The 6,477-nt window shown below is 37.3% G+C and overlaps 1 long non-coding RNA gene across 1 annotated transcript; it reads left to right on the top strand.

Annotated features, from left to right (window-relative positions):
* Nucleotides 1–304: 304 nt before the first annotated feature.
* LOC130986966 (uncharacterized) lies at nucleotides 305–2,566 on the top strand. Its single transcript, XR_009089516.1, has 3 exons — nucleotides 305–459; nucleotides 1,744–1,801; nucleotides 2,276–2,566. It is a non-coding gene; the product is annotated as an uncharacterized LOC130986966 (long non-coding RNA).
* Nucleotides 2,567–6,477: the final 3,911 nt, after the last annotated feature.

The following is a 6,477-nucleotide window of genomic DNA, read 5'->3' as shown; positions in this document are numbered from 1 at the left end:
TTGACTTAATTAAAGTAAACTTTTGTCATTTTTAGAAAGTAGCCACTTTTAATGGGACACCCAAAAAGGAAATGTGACCACTTTTATTGGGACGGAGGGAGTAGTTGTTAAGCTTAATTATATTATAATAGTTAAGTTAATTCTTATTTATGGTAATGAGACTAAAAATAAAAAAAATTCTATATAATGAATACATTAAAGAAGGTAATCTTAATTGTAGTTGAATATGATTAATTCCCTTTCTTATGTGGCATTGCCGCATCATCTGTGGGCACGTTAACGCGTGCCCACGGTGGGTAGGTGAACGGAACTGTATTACTCAAATAGGAGAAGATTTACTTCATTTCTCCTACTCCAAACCCTTCGATCCCCACCATTACTGTACCACCATTTTACTTCCCTCAAGATCAATTTTGAAGAGAGATTTCAAGCAATAATTACAATACTTTGAAAGAAAAGGTGAATTTCTTGATTTTCTACCCCTCTCTAACTTTAGCTTGGAGAAATTTCTAGTTTAAACTTTAGGGTTTTCGAAAAATTTGGGGATTTCATATTAGAATTGAGGTATGATTTTAATATTGAGATATAATACGTCTTTGATGTTCCTAAGCATGATTATGCTGGTTAATTGTATTAATTTTTACTTGATTTCGAGTTTACTCAAGTTAGTATGAACCCTAGGTTTGAGGTTGAGAGTTATGATTATGTTCTTGAATAATTGGACTCATATATGTGTTCTTGAGTTGGAATTATGTCATATATGAGTAAATTATGAGTTTACACCACATAGTTTGTGAGATTGAGTTTGTTAGTTTAAGTGGATTTGGGAATTCTTGATGTAAGATAGCTACATGTTTGATGCTTGTGTAATTGCTCTTTGAGTTGTAAAATGAGATTATATGATAATAATTGGAGGATATTAAGCATGCTACTATATGTTGATGTGTTGAACATGAATTAAGTTAAGCTAAAGCATGTTAATGTGTATTAAGATGATGTATTTGAGTTCCTATAGCTGTTATTTGAGAGAAATATGAGTGATATGTTAATGAGCATTGCTGTCAGTTTTCGGGTTGGACAAAACAGTATGTTTCGGGGTACTTTTGATGATGTTTTCGTAGTCCAAATAACTTGAAATTTTTACTGTAATAACTTCATCATGTGTAGTCGTTCTCTGCAAAATTTCAGCTAAATCCGAGACCATTAGATATGCTAACTTTTTCTGAAATGTACTGCGCGAAGCAGCGAAGTTCAGTGGCAGATTTTGCCTTTTGTGATATAAGTTCTCATACACTTGATGTATTGTATTTTTGTATCTTTCTAATGAAAATAGACTTTGAGTGATTTCTAAAAATGTAAAGCTTGTATTTTTCTTTAAAGAGGTTGATTTTATATGATATTTCGAAGTTGAGATTCATATATGATTACATATTTGAAGTTACTTACTTGGGATAGTTGAGTGAATCTATGCTTAAGTCATTGGTCAATTCTTGAATTGATATTTTAGTTATTAATTGTAAGCTAATCTATATAGAATGAATAAGTCTACTCTTATACTTTTTCAACTTGAGATATCCCAAGAGATATGATGTTATTGTTTGCTTTTAGTTAGTTAAGTCTATATAAGTAGAATACTCAGATTAGAGGATGCAACTTTCAAGTGATAGAAGTTTCATTCAAGATTTACTTTCTATTTACTTACTTATTATCCAATCTTACCTTGGGAACCTCATCATAATGAAGGTTCGAGTGGCAGTATAGAGTGAACAAGCAAGGTCTTCTACTTCATTAAGTATATCAGGTGGGCTTACTAACTCAAGAGATAAAGATGCATACTTTAATATATAGTTTAGTGTATGCATTTATTTTCAAATTATTGACTTGCCAATGTTTGAGATTTGTATGATACCATCTACATAGAATAACGAATTCGGGTACTGAGCGAGTCAGGATTTGTGTACACAGAGTTGACAGTTAACGTTTGTGTTAGCTTGTCATCGTGTTTGAGAAGGAGGCCTACTTCTCAACACTTAAAGTTATATGATGCGTAGATATGGTACATACATGTTAATGTCTGCAGACGTATATGATGTTATGATGATTATAGAGAAGTTTTACAGTTTTTGTGTGCACAGGTTATTTAAGTAAAACTCCTGTGTGATGCTTGAGATGGCAAGTTCAATATATAGCTCTAAGAGCAAGCTTTAAAGTTATTTCGGCATGACCACTGAGTGCTTTTCAGTACTCAGCCCTGCGTATGTTTCTAAATATGCAGGTTAAGCTGTGGTGCAGATGGAAGCGAGCAGAGTAAATTCTTTGATGTATATGTATTAAACCAGGCTCAGGATTCCATGTCTTCATACATGTAATCCACATGAATTATTCCGCTGCAACACTTAGTCTATTCTACTTTATTGAGGTGTTGTACATATTTTAAAACAATAGCTTTGAGAATTATGTCACTTGAAAGTTAGACAACTTGTCGTTGTGTATTGTAAGTTGTCTACTCATGAGTTTTAAAAGTGATTGCTTATGATTATCCAATATTAAGTAATTCATCGTTAAAGCGTGTTCATTATTATTATTGAAACCTCTTTTCTTTTGCATTTTCTTTCTCCCTTTTCCCAGTCACACCTTTCCCCGGCTTAACTATACACTAGTTTAGGTCGGGCTGTGACAATAGGGTTTAAGTGAATCATCACAAAAGGGAAAACACAAATCAAACACAATTTCTGGTGTGGTTGTATTGATATTTTATGAAACAATAAGTTCGGAATATCAATAGGTAATTTTTATCAAAATTATTATACAGTTCATCAAAAAAATAGCGAGAAAATATAACATTACAAGAACAACTGTAAGGAGAATCGTATATTTCAAAAAATCTTGCAAACATAATTAGATTTGATTTAACTTTATTATAATAACTTGGTTAGGCTTTGAAAGTAATTTACAATCTTATCCTTTTTAAGGAAAATTACACATGATGATATGGGAATCAATTATTACCATTATATTGCAAGTAATTAAAGGTTAATATTATTTCTTAATTCTAAACACATATAAATTTTTCAATGGAACCTTTTTTTCTCTATATGTGTGTGTACAGAACCGATCACACCGTGGACAAGAATAACGTGCCCACCTGTTAGGTCCGGGGGGTCTCGAATAGGTGTATGGGGGGGGAATACACCTATAGGCTATTTTTGATCTATCTACCAACCTCAATCAGAGGGATCTCAGTCAGAGATAGAAAAGAAACTTTACAAAAAAACCAGACACCTGTTTAACCGAAATTAGTTTTGACCAACAGGGTTGACGACTGATACTGAAAGCTCTTCAGTAAAGAGTTATCAGTTAAGTCACAAGAACTTAACTGATCCACGTAAGGGCTTCAGTCGTGTTTGCAATGATAGAGATGATATCTCTCTTCCTTACTATCAGAGGATAGTTCAGTCAGATTGATATCACACGCAGCGGAAATTTAAACTTAGTTTCTAATAGCCTCGGTGGAGCAGATAGTTGGATTAGGGTTTCTCTAGCGGTTAGTCAGTGTTCAGTTTTATCAAATGAAATAGCACAGTTATGAAAGTAAAACTGAAAGCTGTAAATAACACAGAGACTTTTACGTGGTTCGGAAAAACTCTTTCCTACATCCACGGCTGGTTGATCAGACCAACAATCCACTCCGCAAGTGCTTGCCTGGTGCACTGCAAACCGTGAACTGAAGATAAACTCTCTTCAGCACCTACACACCTCGCATAGGGTTTCCCCACCTACACACCTCGCGTAGGATTTCAGCACCTACACATCTCGCGTAGGATTTCCCTGCTAAGCACACCTCGTGCTCAGACTTCCCTTTCAGAGTTCAGGGTACCTTCCTGAATCTCCGAGTCACTCAAACACTCTTATGGGGGAGAGGTTTAAACGAGTGCCAACTATACTTACAAAGAACAAGTTCTTTGAAGCAAGTTTGACCTTTGGCTTCTGGGTACACAGAATATATGCCTAAGGTCTAAGAGAATGTATGTAATCAGCAGTGACTGATTTTGGCTTTGGAATTCTCTTCTTCGATTCAAGCTTTGAGCGGTTAAGCTTTGGGCTGAGTAGCTATTTCGGCAGAGCTTCAGCTTATGTTGTTGAATCGGTGAAGATTGAAGTGATCCTCGAGCGCTATTTGTAGGAGAACTCTTGAATAGATCCGTTGGCGTAAATCGTCCTCAAGATTTCTTCCGTTGGAGAGCAATTCGAATTTGGGCTGAGGCTTCAATCTTCAAGGTTCCTTGTCTGTGTGGAAACAACTCTCTTTGAAGGACAGGAGATGTGACATCTCTGAAAAGTAACCACCAGATAGGAATGACCTCTGCAGAGATAAGATATTGAGATATCTCTGCATTTAATGCGGCTGTACTTTGAGCGTACGTGGCTTCCTCAGAACGTTGGAAGATCAGTCCTAGGAGGAATGTTCAACTGATACTTGACTTTAGTATCAGTCTATGCCGCACATTAAATAATCAGTCTTCAACTGATTCTTCAACTGACACTTCAGTTGGTAACTCCAGTCTTCAGTCTTCAGTCTTCATTCTTCAGTCTTCAGTCTTCAGTCTTCTACGCCGCAACTAAACTAGAAACGAACTCTAACACTTGAGTTCAAAACGATTCTAGTCTATTACATTTAAGTCCTATGAATTTTGGTATCATCAAAACAAGGGTTAGGATATTCCACAAGGTTCCCAACAATTTCCCCCTTTTTGATGATGCCAAAACCACACAGTAGTTCTAGACAACAAAAAAAGACTGAACTCATAGTACAAGTTCTAAACAAGGGGTGAAAGCAGTTCCCCCTTAACAATAGAACCTAAACAACTTGTACTTAGAGCAAGAACGAATACAGTTCTAAGCACAGAACTTAAAGAAGACAGAAAAACCATAAATCAGAGCCTGGACAAAGAGTCATTGTCTTCAGGGTGAGATCAATAAGAAGTTGTTCTTTTTATAAAGGAGAGACTGATAAAGCATCAGTCTAAGATTACAACTAGAGAACATAACAAGAACATTACAGAGTATTGCCATCTTATTTAAGGTACTTGATTGTAGAGTTTGAATATTGTTTCCCATACCTTTCTGACTTTTTCGGAGTCTGGATGAAAGTTCCAGATTCTGCAGACGGCTCTGAATTCTTTCTTGATCTTCTCTCTGTCAACACCATTTCTGAACCTTGGTGGAGCTGTTACTTTCTTCTGAGGGGTCAGGTATGCTTCGTCCATAAGCCTTCTGAGCTTCCAACATTTGAAGAACAGGTTCTTGTTCTTGTAAATGCATCAGGAAGTACTTCCAGGCTTCATACCTGCGTTCCTTTTCGCCTTGAATATCCGCAAACACCATCCATTTGGTGTAGCATTCCTTGAGTTGTTCCCACCAATCATTCAGCTTTGATGGTATCCAATTATCTGGTCGCTCAAATTTTTCCAGATGGGATACAATCAGTCCACTCCTGAGATAATGCTCAAGCTTTTGACTTTCTTTCAGAGTTGAGATGAATTCAACCGTTTTCTTCTTCTTCAGTTCTGATTCACTTGAAGAGCTTTCTCTGCCTCTTTTTCTGCTAGCTTCAACTGAGGCGAAAGTAGGAGCGACTCTTGCCGTGATTTCCTCGGCCCTGTTTTCCATCCTGTTGAAAACATCGGGGAGCATGTCCGCTTCTTTTTGCATACGCCTCAATATATCCTCTTCCCCCTTTTTGGCATCAGCTGGAGAAAGTCGGCTCTGTAGCTCTTGAAGATCAGTGAGCATTTTCTGAACGAGAGCGGTGTCAGGAGATTCTTTTGTTTGTTGAAGTTCCCTTTCCACCTTTGCAAGTCGTTCCATTATAGGCTGTACTGTCATTGCAACGAGTTCCTGGACCTCGGTTCTTGGCATGAACGTCTTTAGGAACTCAAGTTCCATTTTCTCGAGCTGTGTAGTTAGACGAATAAAGTGTGTTTTCCTTTTAATCTCTGCTTCGAGAAAGAGAGTGTAGAGTTCCTCGTGCCCCTTCTGAACTTTGGGGAAGCCAATCTTTGTATCAATCATCTCAAGCTTGTATTTGATCAGAGAATCCTTCTGTGCCTTTATCTTCTGCTGGATCTCATTGATTAACCCGGCATGATGGATCATGTCAGCGGTTGCCTGTTCTCCGACTTCTTTGAGCTTTTTCACAAACTTTTCGCCATAGATTTGCAGTCGTTCGAGCTCGTGCTTAAGCGAGGCGATTTCAAGCCGTTGATCAGCAAGCTGGTTCAGCAGTACATCCATTGGTCTTTCTTCATCATCAGCGATCCTTAATAGTTGTCTGTGCGGCCGATTCTGTTTCCAGAGGGTAAGGCGCACATCAGTTTCTTCACCTGAATCAAATAGAACAGGTCCTTCTGGGCGAGGAAGCTCGACATGTTCAATTGGAATATCAGATTCGTCAGGAAAGTTCTGCTCTTGCTGACG

Source organism: Salvia miltiorrhiza, chromosome 5 (assembly GCF_028751815.1).
Source record: "Salvia miltiorrhiza cultivar Shanhuang (shh) chromosome 5, IMPLAD_Smil_shh, whole genome shotgun sequence".
Classification (NCBI taxonomy): domain Eukaryota; kingdom Viridiplantae; phylum Streptophyta; class Magnoliopsida; order Lamiales; family Lamiaceae; genus Salvia; species Salvia miltiorrhiza.
This window is presented reverse-complemented; position numbering and strand designations above follow the sequence as displayed.